Below are 20,757 nucleotides of genomic sequence, written 5' to 3'. Positions count from 1 at the left end.
AGTGGCTACCCAACCTCTAGTAACAGAAGGAATTTTCTACCACCTTCTGTACAGTTTCTCCGGCCAGCCCTTAGGGCGGTCAGTCATCTGCGCCTCTCACAGGGAACTGGGGGACGGGATGCTGAGTGTGTATGTATCTCATGCAAGCAATTGGGAATTGAAAACAAAAGCTTTATGAAGCAAAGCCTGGGTTTTGTGCCCTAGGTTGCCTTGTTATTTAAAGGAGTCATTGTTCTCTTTTACATTTTAAAGCATAGAATTGGGTTCGCTTAAAGCAGGAGTTTTTAACCTGGGGTCTGTTACTCTTGGATAGCATACAAGAAACTCAATAAATTTCTCTGAAACTATGTGAAAAATTGTGGGTTTCCATTTAGCTTTTCCCCCAGGACAGGGTCCACAACTTTCCTCAAATTCTCAGAGGGTCCATATTCCAAACAGGTTAATAACCATTGGCTTAAAGGGGGTAGAAGTGTAATTGTGTTTATGAACCAGCTGCTGTTTATTCCGAAGCCAGCCTGTTCCTCTCCATTACATGGTCTGCTTCACTTCCTTCTGCTGCCCCTGAAGGAGAAGTACCTATTGGAGTACCCTGGTCTTCTCTTGTCCCCCTTTCACACTAATAGCCATGCTTCCAATGGTTTGGGGATCAGGGAGGGCCAGAACCCTGCTTGGAGGAGGAGTTCAGTGGTTCTTGTAGACTGGAATGAGGAAGTCCTTGGTTCTCCACACCAGCTGCCGTTTCTAAGGTCGACCTTTATTACCAAGACTGAACTTTAGAGTCCCACAGCTGTGTAACCTGGGGCAACCTCAATTTCTTCCTCTGAAAGATGGGGATAATGACAGAGTGGCTGTGGAGATAAGTGAGATAATGGACGTAATGCACAGGCATATACTAAGTGCTCAGTAAATACAAGGGTCAATAGTGTCTTTCTTTCTGGGGTAGCCAGTTCATTAAGAAAACCCAAAGCCTTTTTCTGAGGGTATAGATACATCTGTGTGGGAGCTACCTTCCCTGCCTGGGACCATGCTGTCTATGAGCATGGGAACAAAACTAACAGGACCTTTGTCACTTTCTCACACATGGAGTTTGGCCCGTTCACCAGCTGTCCTCTGCTCAGAACAGTGGAGGAGCACTGAGACCATGTTGGACTCCTGAGCTCGGAAGTTCTTCGTGGGGATTTAGGCTGTGTTTATACAAGATCAGAACAATTGGAACAGTCAGATGGGTTCCAAACCTCCAGTGGGTGCTCTGGCCCAGCAACACTACTTGTCCAAAGGGTTTCTCACCCTGCTCCTACCTGCTCCTCCAAACGAACAGCCATGTGAGAGAGGCAGAGCAGCTTACCAAGGAAGTGAAAGATCCATACATGAAAACTATAAAACATTAAGGAAAGACATAGATGGCATTAGTGAATACAAATACCTCCCGTGCTCTTAAAATTTCCATACTATCCAAAGTGCAATTCAGATTAGATGCAATCTTTATGGAAATTCCAGTGGCCTTTTTTTTTTATAGAAATAGAAAAACATCTAAAACGTATATGGAATCATAACAACAACAAAAAACATGTTTTTTAAAAAGGTCTATGCAAACTTGAGAAAGAAAACCAAAGTTAGAGTCATCATACTTTCTAATTTCAAACTACGTGATGAAACTATATTGACCAAAACAGTAGGGTGCAGGCATGAAACCACACACATGAAGAACAACAAAACAGAACAGAGAGCCCAGAAATAAACCCAAGGGTATACACTCAACTAATTTCTGATATAAGTGTCAAGAAGATATACTGGAAATGATAGCCTGTTCAGTAAATGATTCTGTGACAACTGAATAACCACATCCAAAAGAATAAAACGGGACCTTTATCTCATATCACACACACACACACACACACACACACACACACACACACACACGTGTGCGCACACACACAAAGCAGCTCAAAGTTGACGGAATAAGTGTAAGAATTAAAATCATCCAGCTTCTACGATAAAGCTAAGTGGGAGGACTGCTTGATATTAGCCTCCTAATGATGTTTGAGTCTCGAATCCAGATTCGTTTTCCCAGTTCTCAACTGGCCTCTCCGACTCCATTTCTTCTCTTCAGTACTGGGTGTCACTGGTCAGAGTGTGAAAGGTGAGTGGAATGAGGAAAGAGGTGGCTGATTTCTGGAGCCTTTGCCTGGGGTCATGCAGATTTACTTCCCTGTAAGAAGCAAGTCCATTTCGGGCCTTTCCTTTTCACCTACATGAGTGGTGCCCTTTGACTGTAGGAGCATCTGCTCTGCTGGAAGAGAACCAGGTGGAAGAATTTGCATAGCCAAGAAACAGAAAGGTCAGTTTTAGATATTGCTTTATCTATTTATTATTACTTTATTTATTTATTTGTTTGTTTGTTTGTTTATTGTTGTTGTTGTTTTTCGAGACAGGGATTCTCTGTGTAGCTTTGAGCCTTTTCCTGGAACTCACTCGGTAGCCCAGGCTGGCCTCAAACTCACAGACATCTGCCTGGCTCTGCCTTCCAAGTGCTGGGATTAAAGGCGTGTGCCACATTTTTTAATTTTGTGAGTGGGGGCAGTGTGCATACCACAGCCCATATGTGTAGGTCAGACAACAACCGGAAAAAACCGGTTCTCTCCTTCCACCACGTGGGTTCTGGGGATCAAACCCAGGTTATCAGGCTAACCTAACCTATCAGTACCCTAACCCACCGAGCTATCCTCACCAAAGGGTACACAGAGGGAGGGCTCTTTGATCTAGAAACCACCCTAACTGGTGAATGTGTCTAGGAGAGATTTCGCACTGTGAAGGAACACGTCCCAGGTTCCCTCTTCAGCCTCTGGGGTTTTACCTGATGTCCCGGGTCTTGTGAAAAACCACCTCCCAGCCAGCACAGGTCTTCTCGAACCTGTTTTGTGACTCGAGAGTGGCCGTTCGAGAATGAAAAGTGTAGAAGCGAGGTCTGCAGAAGGGGCTCAGTTCCCTGGCTGCGGCTGAGTGTTCCTTTCTCAGAGCGGAGCATTTCCCTTGGAAATGGGAACAAGGTGGCTTTGTATGAAGAGTCCTGTGAGACTCCAAAGCAAGATTTCAACCTGCTTCCTGTACTGGGGAGGCCCATACCCAACCCAAGGCCCTTGCTTCTGAGTGCAGATTGCTAATAGGAAGGCAGGACCCAGGATATGTTTAGAGGGGAAGCATGCGCTTGACCATTGAAAGTTACCCATAGAGGCTAAACTCCACATGGGCACTGATTCTCTAGCTTGGGGACATGGCAGGGCAAAGGTGCCATGCTTTCACACTGGTTGCAAGATTTTTTTTTTACGTTTCTTTATTATTATTATTATTATTATTTTATTTTTTATATATATTTTATTTTACAATACCATTCAGTTCTACATATCAGCCATGGGTTCCCCTATTCTCCCCCCTCCCAGCAAGATTTTATTTGAAGAAATTTAAAGGAATATAAGATGACTTCGTTGTCTTTGACTCACTTGCTGAATAGAGTCCTGTGGCTTCAGGGCTAAACAGGGGCGGTTACACTTTCCTTGTATGTTTCTGTATAGATACATTTCCTTATATACAAACGTCTATGTTTGGGCTAAAACCAAGATGTTGATTAATTTTTGTTTTCCTTTGTTTCTCTTGTGTGTGTGGTCTATGTGTGCACACATGTGTGTATGGGGGGGGTGCACATGGGAGTGTATGCATGTGAAGACCAGAGATAGGTGTCAAATGTCTTTTCTTAGTTACCCACCAGGTTTTTTACTAAGGGAAAGTCTCTTGCTGAACTTGGAGCTCAGCAATTTAGCTGGTCTAGCTAGCTAGTTTGCTCTGGAGATGCCCTGTCTCCATACCCTACTCACTGAGATCAAAGATGGGCTACAATGCCTGCCAGCTTTTTTTTTTCAATGTGAGTGCTGGAATCTGAACTTCCATCTGCACACTTATGCAGCAAGTGATTTACCATTGAGCCATCTCCCTAGCCCAAATATGTAGCCTAGGCTAGCCTCAAACTTATGATTGGGCATACCCTACTGATATGCACCAGCACAACCAACTCTATTGTTTCATTTTGTTCTTTGAGACACAGTCTTACTGAGTAGCTCAGCCTGGCCTTGAACTCATGGTGCTGTTACCTCAGCTTCTTGAGTGCTGGCATTACAGGTGTCTGCTACCATACCCAACATGACTTGGGTTTTCTAAACAGACAAGCGTTTCATTGCAAGTGTGTGTGTGTGTGTGTGTGTGTGTGTGTGTGTGTGTGTGTGTTCTCTATTTTACACATAAAGAAACTGAAGTTAATAGACATTTAGTATGTACTATATTTTAAATGAGATACTTGTAACATTCTTTAATTGGCTCCCTTTGAAAATAGATTTCTCCAAATCATTTTATTTTACTTTAAATTATATTTACTTACTTGTGCATGTGTGTACTTGTAACATTCTTTAACTGGCTCCTGTTGAAAGTAGATTTCTCCAAATCGTTTTTATTTTACTTTAAATTATATTTACTTACTTGTGCATGTGTGTGCATGCCTGTGTTCTGGGGGCGTGTGCGTGCCTTTTCACATGGAGGTCAGAGGACAGTTTGGGGGACTTAGTTCTCTCCTTCCACTGCTAGGGGTCTGGGGAATGTAAAATGACGCCGTTGCCTTTGACAGACTTGCCTTTGCTGGATAGCTTCAGGGCTCACGGAAGCCGGCATGGACACTGCGCATTTCCTCGAATGGGACTCAGGCTTCGGTAACGAGGGCCTTTACCCTCTGCGTCGTCTCACCTGCTGTATAATTACCTTCTTTGAACTGACACGTTTCCTGTGACCATTTGCCTAGGTATTGTTCATGAACAGAACTTGTATGGATGTACAAAAGAATTTAATGGTAACCATTTTTGAGTGCTTTAAGCTGGGTCTGCCATCTAAACATAAATCATTTTGTAGAAATTGTGACTTTGTGAGGCCAGGATTCCTGCAGTCATGGCATGTTGCCTGAAAAACTCAAGCCTGCCACTCTCCTACCTACCAGCTCGACCTGTCATCCCCACTAGCACTGGAGCTATGGGACCTGCAATGCTGGTCTAAAAACCCAGGGCATGGCATAGGTGTCAAGAGTGACCTGCTGTGTTGGCACAAGTTCCGGGAGGAAGATTGATGTTAGAGCGCAAGTAACGGACTGTGAAAAGGTCTTCTCTACTAGGTTCTGGAAAGCCTTAGGATGATACTAGATCCTTGGAAAAGCCATGACACGTGGGAGATTTTAGAAGGAATGGGAGGTAATTATGAATAATCAGGGGTGGAGGAGATGGCTCACTGACGTCCTCGTCACACAAGCATGAAGAGCTGAGGCTGGATCTCTAGCATCTACATTAAAATAATGCAGTGTTAAAAGGGCAAAACGTAGTAAAATGCTAACATTAATATATTTCTCACAGGCAGGCATGGTGGTATATCCCAAATCCATTTTGTCACTCCCCGTATCTCAGAGTACTATAATCAGGCACCATCTTGAGGGAAGGTGCTATTGTTTGAGACTGAACTACTCTGGGAACCTGAAAACAAGGAACAATCACAAATCAGGAAATCTAAGATGCACTGCCAGAGTACAGTGTCGGGGTGGGAAATAGCCCAGAGTGCGTAGTCATAGAGATGGAGAGGGCTGGGTGTAAACACACTGAGAAGTTTGGGCAGTAGGAGGCCCGGCTGGTGGGAATCAAGAGAGTTGGTAGCTCTGGTCTCTAGGATGAGTTGCAAATGCCATCACCTAATAATATGTGGACAATCTGACTCGGAGTCCATGACAGGTAGATTGGCCTCTAGAGCTGCCTTCCCCGATATCGATTGAAAGTTCTCCAGCTCTCTCCCTCCCACAAGCTGGTTTCCTGCCAGACAGGGTCAGAAATCTGAGACAGAAGACTGGGCTTCCTCCAGTCCCCACATCTAATGCAGACCTCCATGCTCTGACTCTTTCCCTGATTCTCTGACACATGCAGGGGAATGCCCTTGGGCTGGGGTATAGGTCTGTGGAGCAAATGGGAACCTGTACAAAGCCCTCAAGCTATAAAGCTTCCGGTGCCCAACAGTGGCTCCACGTGTACAAAGAAGTGAAACTTCTCAAGGGGTGCCTCCAGTAAGGGGCTGGCAACGCAGAGCAGTTGGTGGAATGTTTGCCTAGCACGCACAAAGCCCTAAGGTTAATCCCAGTACCACACAAAGCTGCCATGGTGGCCCACGCCTGTAACCCATGCACTCTGGAGGTAGAAGCAGGAGAATCAGAAGTGTAAGGGTATCCTCAGCTCCATAGAGGGTTCAAGGCCAGAAGGCGCTACAAGAAGTTTGGTCTCAAAAATAAAATGATTAAAGGAAAATACAACACACTGATGCTGAGGGTATATCTTTTGCCAGCCTGGTACTTAGCCCATGTGTAGCCACATCCTGTACATTAGGAACAGAGAAGACGTATAATAGAATTCAGCTACGTCCTACTACACCCCATCCCCGTCCTGACAAATATCAGTATTAGTGAAAGCAGAAAGAACCTTCTCCAATCTTTTGTTGTCTTCTCTTTCTTGTTTTTACTCTTTACCATTTTAGTGGGTTTTATTTTACTTTGTTTTCAACATCTTTTGTTTTCATGTTTTATAAAACATTTTTTCATGTTTTCTAATTTTATCTCTCTCTTTTTTTTTTTTACAAAGTTTGAAATGGGGTCTTGCTGTGAAGTAAAGTTTAGGTGGAACTTACTGTGTAGCTCAGATTAGCTTCAAAATTGTGATGCTCCTGCCTCAGCTCTACCTTTATCTAATTTTATTTACATATTTTGTCTTTATTTGGAAAAAGATTTTTTAATCCTTTGCTCTTCTATCTCCTTCCATTTTTTCACTCTTTTATTCTTTTTCTATTCTTTGACCTTGCTTCTTTTATTTTATCATCATTACTATAAACTTTGTTAGCTTTCAAGATCAGATGAGATTGGGTCATCCAGTGTGGTATGGCTGTAGAAAACACTTTGTTAATTTTTGGCCTCATGATTTAGTCTGCATTTTTTGCTACTTTTCTTTATATGATTATTAGTGGTATAGCAGTTATTTTTAATCAGTTTTATAGTAAGTCTACCTCAGGTTTGTTTTAATGATGTTGCTGGTAGTGTGGCTTGTTTTTCACCCTTTGAATGGCACTTGGGGTTCAGCTTTTTTTTTTTTAAGACAAGATCTCAAGAAAACCAGGCTGGTCTGAAACTCACTGTGCAGCTAATGACCCTTGACATTCCTGATCTTTCTGCCGCCAGCTCCCAGGCTCTGGGACTGCAGGCATGCATACCACACCCGGTTTTATGTAGTGCTGGGGATGGATCCCAGGACCTTGTGCATGATAGCTCTTGAGAGAAAGCTAGTCAGTAAGAATATCCTCTTACAAAATCAGAAGAGACATCCATCCAAGTAGATGCACAAATCTCAGCATAGAAACATAAAAAATACAAAAAAATAAGACAACTTACTCAAAGCCAGTTTCCAGAACATAGGTGATGAGGGAAAGAACATTGAAAGTTCAAGGCCAGCCTCAGCTACCTAGTAAGTTGGAGGCCAGTTTGGGCTATATGAGACTCTTTTTCAAAAAACAAAACAGAGGGGTAAGAAACTAATTAAAGACTTAGACAACACGTTCAGAAACTTGGACAAGAAAGCCAGCAAAAGGTGTGGAATCACAAAGGTACCAGAATTTCAGAAAACAGGTCAGTAGACATTCTGAAGGCCAGGAGAGCAAGGGCTGATGATGAAAAAAACTACTAACCAAGACTACTATACCCAGCCAAGTTTCTTGAAAAGCAGAATAGAAAGAAGAAGCTTCATAAAGCAATTTCCTAAGCCAGCATTGTAGAAAACACTTAAAGGAAAACTCTGCACAAGAGAAAGAAATCTACACACAATCATAAACCATCAGGAGACTATTGATGTCACTAGAGGAATGGATAAATACTGAGGGAGGTGGGTCTTTGTGAGTTTAAGGCCAGCTTGACCTATATAGTGAGTTCCAGACTAGCCAAGCTACACAATAAGACCCTGTCAAAAAGTTGGATGGATAAATAAATGAGAATTAGAAAAGAATCAAGCATTACTAATTTAGTGAAGCCAATTCTCTCAAGTGAATGGGAGGGGGGTCAGTACATACCATTTAGTAATAAGCTCTAAAAAATAAATAGTTCTAACCCTCCAATTAAGAGACACAAACTGACTGAATAGATTGAAAAAGAAGATTAACTGTTTGCAAAAGTCCACCCTCCTGGCAAAGATCCACAGATACTAGGAATGAAAAGATATAAGTCAGTATGCAAATGAAGGCCCAAACCAACCAGGACTAATGATACATCCGTTAAAGTAGACTTCAAGCCAAATTTATTCAGAAGAGGTTAGCAAGATCACTACATATTATTAAAGAGGATAGTTCATCAAGAAGATGGAACCATTGTAAATATCTCTACCAAATGTTGGTTCATTTAGTTCCATAAGATAAGTGTTACTGGCCATAAAAGAACAGAGAGCTCTGGATAAAAAGAAATAATAATGGATGACCTTAGTACCCTACTCTCTCACAAATAGACCATTCAGACAAAAGATTTACAAAGAAATTTCAGAGTTAAAATATACTAGATCAAAAGGACTTATCAGGCATCTACAGAATATTCCACCCAACAGCTGTTGAATGCATATGTTCTTCTCAGCAACACATGGAACTTTCTCTAAAATAGATCACGTTATAGGTCATAAAGCAAGTTTTTTACAAATACAAAAAATGGCATCATTTCCTCTAGTTGTATCCTCTCATAATGGAACTCAATTTGAAATCAATGGGGAGAAGAAAGGAGCCCGAGTGGCTCAGTTTGGAAACTGCTTGTCATGTAAGCATGGGGAGCTCTAGCACCCACATAAAAGCCAGCAGCAGCAGTCACAACCTAAAATCCCAGGGCTGGGGAGGTGGACACAGGAGATTCCTGGAGCTCTCTGTCCAGCCTAGCCTAACCTGTGAATTCCGAGTTCTGTGAGAGACCATGTCTCAAAGAATAAGGGGAAAAACAGTTTCAGAAGACACTGAGCATCAACACCTAGCCTCTACGTACATGCAGAGTACACACAAACATGAGCACATACATTCAAAAGAAGAAGAAGAGAAAATGCACAAATTATCCAAACAGGTGGAGATGGAGCAACAGTGTCTATGCATTATACAAAATAATATATTTTGCTATTTTGTGTGTAATGTGTTTGTGTCTTCATGTGTGTGAGCACATGTCCATGCAGTGCACGTGCATGCATATATATGTATGCTGAGGCCAGAAGTCAATCCTGAGTGTCTTTCTCATCACTGTCTGCCTTATTTGTTGAGACAGGGTCTTTCACTGAACCCAGAGCTCACCAATTTGGCTAGGCTGGCTGGCCGACAAGCTCCAGGGATCTTCTACCACTCCAGCCCAGCTAAGCTCTGGGGTTACAGATGTACTGCCTTGCCTAGACTTTATGTAGGTGTTAGGGTTTGAACTCAGATCCTCAGACTTGTGCAGCAAAGACTTTACCGTGTCCTCAGCCCATTGTGCCATTTTTCATAGATCTAGCATATGAGAGAAAACATGGGATAATTTCTTTCTGAATCTGAGTCTGGCTCATTTTGCTTAACAGGATGATCTTTAGTTCTATCCAATTTCCTGAAAATAACATGATTTTATTCTTCTTTATGACTGACTAAAACTCCATATATATGTACATACTTGGGAGGTGGAGGCAGGAAGACCAGAAGTTCAAGGGTCATCCTTAGCTACACAGAGAGTTTCAGACCAGCCTGGGTTTATATATATATTAATATATATATAATATTAATATATATATATATATATTAATTCCATGATCTGTTGATGGACACCTAGGCTGGTTCAGAACTTGACTACTGTGAATAGTGCTTCAATGAAATGGAAGTGTGTGAGTCTGTAGTACGCTGAGTGAGAGTCCTTCTTCTATATACCCATGAATGTTATAACTGAATCATATGGGTGTTCCTAAGAATGGAGTTGCTCAGTCGTATGGTAATTCTGTTTAACTTGTTGAGCATTCAGAGTTTAGACCTCCACAAGCCAAATCTAATCCTTATGTATGATTTCCGTTTCCTTGGCTTCTCTGGAGCCCGGGCACAGTTCATAACAGTGCATCCCAGCACCGCCAAGCCTGGGCTGTAGCCCAGGTGTTGCCGAGGCTGCATTCTCATCTAGAGCTTGGGCTCCTTTTCCAAGCGGCTTCCATCCTTTGGCCAAACTGAGGTCCTTGCTGCTGTAGCCCTCAACTCCTAAGACGCCCTTTCTTCTTTCCGGCCTGGCTGCTTCCTCAAGGCCAGCAGGAAATGCTCTCTCCAGAAATGTCCCCAGTCTTTCTCTTAATGGCTTTTTCACCCAATTAATGGCCCACCCAGGAGCAAGTCTCTTTTGTAAATTCTACATCAATTGGTAGGAAACCTTAATTACATCTTGAGACCTTATTTTTATATATTATGATAAGTTGTCTGGTCAGATTCAACGAAAAGTATATCCTCTCAAAGATGAGAACTGAAGTGAGTTATTCAGTACTTACCAATCACTATCATTAGAAGGAAGGAAGGAAGGAAGGGAGGGAGGAAGAAAGAGAAAGAAAGAAAGAAAGAAAGAAAGAAAGAAAGAAAGAAAGAAAGAAAGAAAGAAAGAAAGAAAGAAAGAAAGAAAGAAAGAAAGAAATCCAAAGTAAAATAAAACACCATTTCCTGTTAACCAACTCAGGGATAAACATGAACATCCTCAATTCTGAGATTAGTGTAAGTCACCAATAAAACTGATAGTGCCCTCATCTAACTACAAACACCATAAAGCCAAGCAGCTACCATGCACAGGGCCCTGGGATCCATCCCCAGCACTACATAAAACTGGGTGTGGTATGCATGCCTGCAGTCCCAGAGCCTGGGAGCTGGCGGCAGAAAGATCAGGAATGTCAAGGGTCATTAGCTGCACAGTGAGTTTCAGACCAGCCTGGTTTTCTTGAGATCTTGTCTTTAAAAAAAGCCCAGTGTTCCTCTGAGTCATCAGTCATTCTAGTGTCCTGTGCCTCCATTTCCTGGTGCCTGGCGCAGTCAGCGTTTGCTGGGAGAAGAGGCAATGCTGCTTAGCTCCTGGAAGAGGTGGTCTGGGCTGTGGTCTCTATGTCACATTCCTACAAGGTGTTGACTCACTGCCCCCTCCTAGAAGTCACCTCGTTTTTGTCGTTTGTTTGTTTAGGGACAGGGTCTCATACAGCCCAGGCTAACCTCCAACTTCAACTCCTAACCCTCCCACCTCCGCCTCCCAAGGACTAAGAGTCCAGGCCTGGAGCACCATGATCAGTTTAAGCCGTGCTAGGGACCAAAGCCAAGGCTCTCTCTGTCCGTTAGGTAAGCCGTCTACTAACCGAACACAGAAATTGGCAAGTCCCCGAAGTAAGTGCTTATTGACCCAAGTGTTCCGATTGTGGTTCTGAGGATGTCCATCACTTCCTTCGGCAGACCCCTTGGTCTCTTGCTCTTTGTATTCCCCTAGCATGGCATGGAGAAGCAACTACTTGTTTCTAGTTCATTCACGGTATTGTGACGAGAGTCAAAGCTGGATGCATGAACATCCCGGAGCAGTGACTGGCCATAATCCCCTCGGAGCCTGTCACTGCTGTTGACATTGAGAATACCAGTGTGGGAACAAATGCTGTTATTGTCACAGCTCAGCCGAAGGGGCCTCTCCTGCCTTAAACTGGCAGCTGAAGCTAAGTGTGTGAGCTCCCAGGGCCAGCTGTTATGAAGGAAATGCCAGGCAGAGGTAAGGCAGGCCTCAGAACTGGGCCAAAAGCCAAGCATGAGCGAGGGTATTTAGAGAGGGGGGCACAAAGTTGGCAAAAAACTGTTTTCTCAAGAGGTTGGAAAATATACAGTATTGCCTCCAAAGTAGACAAAACACCCATAGGAGGGCTTCCTGAAAACTCCTTCTCTAACGCCCCACACCCTAGAGAAGGTTCTAGAGCTGGAATGGCACTGTGGCCACTTTCCCGAGGACTCTTCCCTGAGGAGCCCTGAGTGATAGCCACACCCTCTGAAGTGAGCTTCGAGCTCACAAAGGGCCATGTTGTTTCCCCTGAGAAAGAATGATAGCATTCTAGCATATTAAATGATGTCCTTATTCTGTAAACCTTGGAGCATGTGTGACAAGGGGTAAGTGAGGCTGCAGGCTGTGACAACAGGGGAGGGGGGGAGTTAGCAGAAGGCATGTGTTTCCAGCCTGGTGCTGATCCACATGGAAGGTCTTCCTGAGGGGACAGCGTGGTCAAAGGCAAGACAGTTTCAACTCTCTTCTGGGACTGCTATACCAGAACAATATATCTCTTATTAAAATCGGAATTCTGGTTGAGAGAAAGTTTCCAACTGGAGCCGGTGAGGTGGGTCAGCCAGTAAAGGCACTTGCCTCTAAGCCTGACCATCTGAATTTGATCCCAGGGACCCACATGATGGGAAGAGAGAACCGACTCCCCCAAGTTGTCCTCTGACCTGCACATGAGCACAAAAAAAACATAAATAAATGTTTAAAAGAAAGAAAGTTTCCAACTTGACGGATTTCAGTGAAACATTGCTTAGGTTTCGAGGTTATGGAGATTTAAAAAAAAAAACTGATGAGGAAAAACAGATAAATCCATTATTTTAAATCAAAATGAGAATGGTGGTATTCGTGAGTGGAGAGATCCCTATCACACAAAAGAAATCAGCAGGCTAGGAGTAGCTGTTAAAGAAGTTTAGTGGACAGTTACTAAGGAATAGAGCCCCCACATTGGACCCACTTCAGGATTCCTATAGTATTGCATCATACATGCTATGTCAGGGATCACTTCCAAAATTCTGACTCATCTCCCAGGCGAAGGAAACCATGTCAGCATGTGAATCCCAACCCTGGTGTGATCCCAGGACATTTTTGCCAGATTTGACACTAACCAGTGATTCCATTAAGCCTGGGAGAAGCTGTGGAGTACAATGACCAGGGCCCTGAGCTCCAGGCCTGACTCTGGTAGCAATTTGCCGCCCTTTCATGTGCCTTTCTTATCCAGTTTGTGTATTGCTTTCTTGGGTGGCTAAAAAGCAATGGTTTAACTGGATGATTTAGTCCCTCCCAGATTAAAAAACAGAAAGATCTATTACTTAGCTTCAAACACAACACAGAATCGTGACTGTGATTTTCATTAGCTATGGAAGATCTTCTAGTCCAAGCCCTTTATCATACAGATGTAGAAACCCCCGGCCAAAAGGGGACAAAGGCTGGTGCTCAGCCCATGAAAAATCGGGTCCCTCCATCCTCACCCCAGACATTCTTCACTCCGTTTCTTTCTCAGTCAAAGTAATAAGTGAACATTGTTTACAACCTTGAAATAGTGCCAAGGAGTTTGTACGAAAGGAAAAGAACAAAAACAAACGAACAACAACAAAACCAGTTCTTTACCCCTCCCCTCCTCACCCCGGGACTCTTCCTCCGCTGCCGCCACCAAGGCACTCATTTTTATCAGCTCCCATTCTCTGCTGGTTGCTTGAGTATCTCCAAATAATGCTTAGACTCCTGCTTCCTGATTTATCCTATTAGCCCTTATCGATTGACTCGCTGCTGTAAAAACTGAAGATTTAGCTTACTTAGCATCCCTGTCATCCATCCCTTCCTGTACCTCTGTGTTTGGTAACAGTTTTGTGGGTTGTTTTTTGTTTTTTGTTTTTTTTTTTGAGGTTTTTGTTGTTTGTTTTCCTGTTTTTAAAGTAGAATGTGGTAAAAAAAAAATTGGTATACAGTTCTATGAATTTAGGCAAAAATCTAAAGTCACTGAACTACTGCTGTGAGCATCAGGTTGAGTAGCTCCATGGCTCAAATGAATTCCTGTGTGTTGCCTTTCTAATCAATTCCTCCCCACTCCCTGGGTGGCCTGACAACCACTGGAAAGGTTCATGTCACTTCAGTTTTGCCTTTTGCATAATGCTATAGAAATGGAATCATGTTGTATGCAAACTTTTGTCACTGTGTCCTTTCACCTACGATAACTATTTTGAGGCATTTATTCATTTATAACTGTCTTGAGATTCGTTTTTCAGTGGCCCATTCTTTTGGGTTGCTGAGTAGTAGTCCATTGCTTGGATGTACCAGAATTCATCAGCCAACCAACTGAAGCACATTGGAGCTGGTTCCAGTTTGACAGTGTTGTTTTAGTCATTCCATTGGTTACCTTTAATTTAAAATCATATACTTAAGCCTTTATTTCTTAGCCTATCACCACTTTATGTGAATTAGGCCTGCCTTTTCAACATAGTAAAAGCATTTGCCAGCTATCCAGAGATGGTACGAACCCTGTTTTAGACTTCCTTGTAGACAGATGTAAGCATGTAATCTGTCACAGGGTGAGAAGGCTTGCTTCGATGCTATCCAGCAGCCCTGTTCGGTCAACAGCCATCCTGAATGCCTCCCATAGCATAGGGGCCTTCTTTCGCACCAGATGTGCGTGGCGCCGACAAGACAGACATGCGCATTCCGTTCCGACCGTTGCTAACTCAGGCAGTAATTTTTGGGAAAAAGCCCTTTCTTCATGTGGATTTCAGCTTTTGTCTGTCATGCTTTTTCTTTTCCAGCTGCCTTCAGCAGTGAGCACAAAGCCACATTTCAAAGGAGACTGACAGATTGTCCCCAGCTGCCAAAAGGAGGTTAGTGTTCTGTGTGTTCTGTGTCTCCTTCTCCAATAACCAACAGGTTAACTTTGTAAAGGGAACTGACAAGAGCAGAAATGGTCCTTTCACCCATGGGGGATGTTTCTTGTTTTTGAAAGATGTGAATCTGTAATATTCCTTTCCATTCCCACTCTAGTTTATACCAGGAAATACACTAAATAATCACAACTCAACCTCTGTGTTTTGCAAGAGTCCCGTTAATACATTCTTTTTTCAGTGCTCATGGGATCTAAATTATTTTAATTAGCTACATTGGTGTCTTCCTCCAATGAATAACTATTTAAAGGCTAAGTGTCAGCACTGGCCATGTAGAATTATGTGTTGTTATTTTCCACTTGCATTTTTAATCATCTTCATATGTGTCTTATCTAGCATTTACTTGGCATAACTAGAGAGTCTAATTACCCTGCATATAGCAGGTGCTTCTGCTTAGGAACAGCTTAGAAAGTTTGGAAAGGTTCAGACACAATACCCAAGAGGGGCTGATCACATGCCTTTGAGTTGAAATACATAGTGTCCACATACACAATGCTGAAGGATTCTGTGTTAATGCAGAAAATGAGGCATTCTTCAGCACCCATAGGAACGAAAATTGGTATAACTCACACACAAGGGCAACTGCAAAATGTGCCAAAGTATTAGCAATGTTCTTCTCTACCCCATGAGAGACTTTTTCTAAGAAATTCATCTTTTCAAAAACACAATCACTATGGGTTAGTAATAAAAATGTAGGTGTTTAAGGAGAAGGAAATGCCAATTACCCTGATTGAATCATTGCACATTGTCTACACTTATGAAACTATAACACTATACCCTATAGATATGTATAATTAGAGTGTTAATAAAAAGTATTTGAAATATAATAGATATACCAAACTACTAAGAAACTAATTATAGCATCATTTAAAAATAAAGTGAAAACATTTATACTATGAAATGTTAAATAGTTATACAGTACAAAATGCTGTATCGCTATTTCAAAGCATGTTTGGAAGAAATTTTAATAATGTGGAGAAATGCTCACAGCCTAAATTAAAGGGAGGAAGGAAAGATATACAAATGAGCATATGTCACAATACTCCACGTGTGTGTGTGTGTGTGTGTGTGTGTGTGTGTGTGTGTGTGTGTGTGTAGAAGACTAGAATGGAATAAATATAAATTTTAACAGTAGTTAACTCTGTTATGGGATCATGAGTTATTTTCATTATCTTATTTTTATAATGATCTTATCATGTTTTAAAGTCTAAAAAAATAATCTTTCATTTGGAAAAATAAAAATTTGATGACAGATAGTAAGTAATATGATACAGATCTCACTGGTGGAAACTGGAAAAGAAAACTGCTTTGGATGCTATGTGGAAGTCATAGCAGTGCTTGGTTTCCAGAAAGCCCAAATGAAGCCCCAAAGTCTTTTCAGTATTAAGTGCTGGAAGTCTGTGTTTAAGATTGAAAGACATTCATTGGTTTCTCACCTTCCAGCAAATTCTCATCCTTCCCTCCCTCCACTCCCACCCATTTTTCTCCAGCTGTCCAGATCTGTGGGACAAACTCTGGGGAAAGCAGACATAAATAAGACCCAAAGACTTTAGTGTCCCACAAAGCCTCCCTTCCTGTGTCCTAACGGCTATGTGCCCACTGCTCTCCCTGGAGGGGAGGACAGCTCAAGAGACCGAAATGCTTAGGAAGTCTGCAAGGATTGAGACCCAACATGCACAGCTCCCCTTCCCCAACTTGATTTGACATGATATAAACTGATGAGCTCTGTTGGGGGGTGGGAGTTACGGGAGGTAGGTGCTAAATAAAAAGCCAGCCAGCAAAGGCAGATAGCTTAAGAGATCTGAGAATCCTAGACTTTTATAGCAGAAAGGGGAATATTTCAATAAGATTCCTTCCAAATACTGATCCTATGCTGAAATAATTTGAGTTCAAAGAATACCACCTATCAAAGCAGCACATTTTACAGATGAGGAATGAAAACGCAGGGGAAAGTTTTGAATTGCTTTAAATCTCATGGTTTCCTGGCTACAAAGTTGGGAATAGAGCCTACATCTTCTGCAGACTCGCAGGTAAAACGAATTTTCCAGTTAGATGTTTTCCTCAACTATAAATCTTCCAAATACTTACTGTACATGTGTGTTTAGCCATTTTACTTACCATCAGCTCAAGATTATTAGATACAAAATCAAATTCATTATGTTTCCCTTGTTTCCCTGACACCAGGAATCTGAGCCAGAGTGTATTTGGCTTTGTTCTCTTTCAACACCTCCCCATCCCAGCCTACTAATGAATTCTGTCCATTTTCCGTCAAAAGCATCTCTAGCCCCTACCCTATTGACAAGTTAACCCCTACCTCCCTAAGAAAACACTTGTGAGGGCTGGGGAAATAGTCCAATTAGTAAGATCCTAGCAGGACAAGCTGCACAATACGTGAGTACCTGAGTTCAAATCCAGGAACCCATGTGAAACAGCTGGGCATGATAGTGGGCTCTTGTAATTCTAGCAGTGGGGAGGTAAGGACAGGAAGATCCCTGGGACTTCCTGGCTAGTCAGTCCAGCCTACTTTGCCAGCCCCAGATCTCAGTGAGAAACCCTGTCCGAAAAAAATAAGTTCGATGGCTCCTGAGAAAAATCCTTTAGTCTGAAAACATACACACACATGTGTGCATACATGAACATGCACACACACAAAGAACAAATAAATGCCTTCCGGTATAGATCACAGAACTTAGCTCAGCAATTGTCACTTTAGAAGCAATTAGCATTTGTTCAGCACATTCATCCACACAAGTATCTATTGAATATGTACTATTTACCAGTCTTTGAGATGGATAACTCATTTTTCTCATCTTCTCAATGACATCCCTGAGAGTTGCCACCAAGTATTTCTGCATAGCCTCTTAAACATCTATTGCAACTCTAAGCAACCCCAAAGACCTCTTAGTCCTCAAGCAGTATAGACCCAAGCAATCTGCCACCAGTTCAGCAGCTAGAGAACTCTGTGGATGCTATCATCTGTATTTCTGCCCCAACATGTCAAAACTACGTGAGTATGAGCCACTTGCTCAACAAAGATAGCATATTATCATGTGATGGCTAAATACCATTGTCTTCAAGCAATGAAATTTCATAACTAACTGGAAAGGTGGTGTCCTGAAAGTGAGGTTTGCCACCTGAAAGTCTGAGTAGACGTACTTTTCCTCATTCCTCTAAGAATAACTCAAATTTAATTATATATAAAACAAATAGACATTTTGGGAATAGTTGGAACACCATACTGACTCTCCATAAATATGTACAATTACCATGTATGAGTTTCAAAACCCATAAGAATAAAGGAGGAGAGGAAGGACTGAGTGCTTGCCTGATATGCATAGAGCCTTGGGTTTGATCCTCAGTACTAGAGGGGAGTGGGGGAGAAGGAGAGAGAATAAAGTAGAAGCGGTCAGTTGGCACTATTACACATCATCAGTAATCAAGGCAATATGGTGTTGGCAGAGGGACAGACACATAAAGCAACAGAACAGCAAAACCCAGAAGGAGACCCACAGAAATATGGCTGCTTGATTTCTTTTAAAGATGCAAATATAACTCAGTGGGAAAGGGGGCTTTTTAAATGTATTTATTTATTTAATGGGAGGGCATGCCTGTGCCTTGGCACTCATGTGGAGGTGAGAGAACAAGTTCTCTGGAGTTGGACCTCATTTTCCTCCTTACTGAGGCAGGGTATCTGTTCAAGGAGGTTTCTGCTATGAAGCAGCATGTCCCAGGCTAACTGGCCCCCAGGCTCCCAGCAAAGGCACAACCAAGTTAATAAGTCAGTTAACCATCACAAACTTCGACCTCAGTATCATATTTTATATTTTAAAAGTTCAAAATGGATCTTGGACTTCGATATCTTTTCAGAGTGAAAAGACTCACAAAAGTAAACAGGAAATAATCTCCAGGTCCTAGAGTCTAGTCGAAAAGCTTGTAGACATAGTGGCACCACGAGAAGTCACATGCACCTGATCAAAATGTGAACGATTCCAGGAGCGAATGGTAGCACATGCCTGCAGTACCAGCATTTGCAAGGTGAAGTCAAGAGAATTGTGTCGTTGACGCCAGCCTGGGCTGTTTAGCAAGACCCTATTTCACAAAAACATTTTAAAAATGTGAAAAACCCAAATTAAGAGATATTTTTAAGACCAACTACAGAATTAGAGGAAATATTTGTAATATATCTGATTAATGAGGAGTGTAAGAAAATCAGTAGTAGCTGGGCAGTGGTGGCACACATCTTTAATCCCAGCACTTGGGAGGCAGAGGCAGCTTAATCTCTGAGTTCGAGGCCAGCCTGGTCTACAGAGCAAGTTCCAGGATGGCCAAGGCTACATAGAAAAACCCTGTGTCGAAAAACAAGAAGAAAAGAAAATGGGCAAAGGAGATGAAGTTATGTTATGGCAAAGACAAAATATGGATGGTAGATATGTAAAAAGATGGGTACCACTAGGGAAAGGCAAACTGAGACCACAGTGGACCATGTACACCTACGAGAGCAGCTGAAATGAGAAAAACATGACAATACCAAATACTGAGGAGAATGCAGAGAAACCGGATCTCTCAGACCTTGCTGTGGGAATGAAAAATGCTACAAAAACACTCTGCAAAACAGTTTGGCAGTTTCTTACAAAACTAAACATGCAATTACCATAGGACCTAGTAATCCCACGCCTGGGCATTTATCCCAGAGAAATGAAACTATATCCACACTAAATCTCATACATGAATGTTTATAGAAGCTTGATTTGTAATAGAAAAAAATTTTTTAAACACCCCAAATGTCCTTTGATAGGTGACTAGTTAAACAAAGTGTGGTACAATTAAAAAGAAAAAGAAAAAAAGAAAAGAATGAGCAACATCTTGGAGGGGCCTCAAGGGTGTGATCTGGAGTAGCAAACTTGTACAAAGTTCTTCCCCTCTGCCTCCCCTGCCATGGAGAACTCTTTGTTCAGTTCCTTCTGATTCAAAAGACCGTTTGTCAAAAAGAAGCACTCCAGGTGATTTTAATTTTGTGGCAGTATATTCGAAGTGAGCATCTCTAAGGCAATTATTTTTTTTAAATGTTATCATCCATCCCACATCGACAAGACACACACATTTCCAAGATGGCAGAGTTTCACGCAATGCAATTCCTGCCCCTTGAGTCCTTTTCAAAGATGAGAGATAAAGTCTCCACTGAACGGTGCTCAGAGGAAGGGAAAGGGTGAGTCAGGCTGATAGCAGAGGCCAAAGAGTAGTGGGGAAGAGAGACAATGCAGCAAGGGGGAGGAGAGAGCCCCTCTTAGCTGCCGGGGCGTCCCACTGATGTAAGCTTGCTATCTTCTCCAGCTGCAGACCCAGACTCTGAGTCTGGCAACTGCTGCCTTGGTGGGACCGCGGCGCTAGGTTAGATTCCTCTGGCGTCCATCTTGATAACCCTTGAATCTAACTAACCTTTATAGTATTTGTTGCATCTGTAATTACCAAAGCGTGAGATGAAATATTTAGTGTTCAATAAGGTTGTGTGTGATCTATTTAATATCTGTCTACCACATGAGAGTGGATATTCCATGAGTGCTAGGGCTCTGCTTCAGTCCCCTTTTGTATGATCCCAGCGCAAGGGAGGTGCCAGTACAGAAGACAGCAAGAGCCTAGCTAAATTAAACAGTTACTTGAAGGAAGATGAACTTTAACTTGTATTTGTTTTCTCTCACAGAGTAGAGAAACACTGGCTACCCCACTTATCACAGTGGATAAGCCTCTATAGATATGGGGATATCCTGGAATAAAACGAGTTGTTCATCTACAGCTAAAGGGCTCAATGATAATAAAGTAACCACTCCCATCTGAGGAGTCTGAAGGCCCGTTGTTAATTCTTTGAGATATAAAATCCCAAGTCCTGAATGTTCTTCATAGAAAAATGTGCACGTATGCATCTGTGATTGGGAAGTGGGGTTTCTT

At 42.3% G+C, this 20,757-nt stretch overlaps 1 protein-coding gene across 3 annotated transcripts in view; it reads left to right on the top strand.

Moving 5' to 3' along the window:
* The window catches only part of Plac1 (placenta enriched 1), a 168,590-nt gene that overhangs the window by 125,772 nt on the left and 22,061 nt on the right, over nt 1-20,757 (top strand). For 2 of the 3 annotated variants that reach the window (XM_037199166.1, XM_028887077.2), the window contains exon 2: nt 14,683-14,754. The gene's annotated coding sequence lies outside the window, so the exon portion shown is untranslated. Of the gene's footprint in view, nt 1-2,241; nt 2,339-14,682; nt 14,755-20,757 lie in introns of those variants that run through there. The other variant, XM_037199167.1, reaches the window with a different exon arrangement.

The sequence above is a fragment of the Peromyscus leucopus genome, chromosome X, assembly GCF_004664715.2.
Source record: "Peromyscus leucopus breed LL Stock chromosome X, UCI_PerLeu_2.1, whole genome shotgun sequence".
NCBI classification, from domain to species: Eukaryota; Metazoa; Chordata; class Mammalia; order Rodentia; family Cricetidae; genus Peromyscus; species Peromyscus leucopus.
Note: the sequence above shows the minus strand (reverse complement) of the source record. Positions and strands in the feature narration are given on the sequence as shown.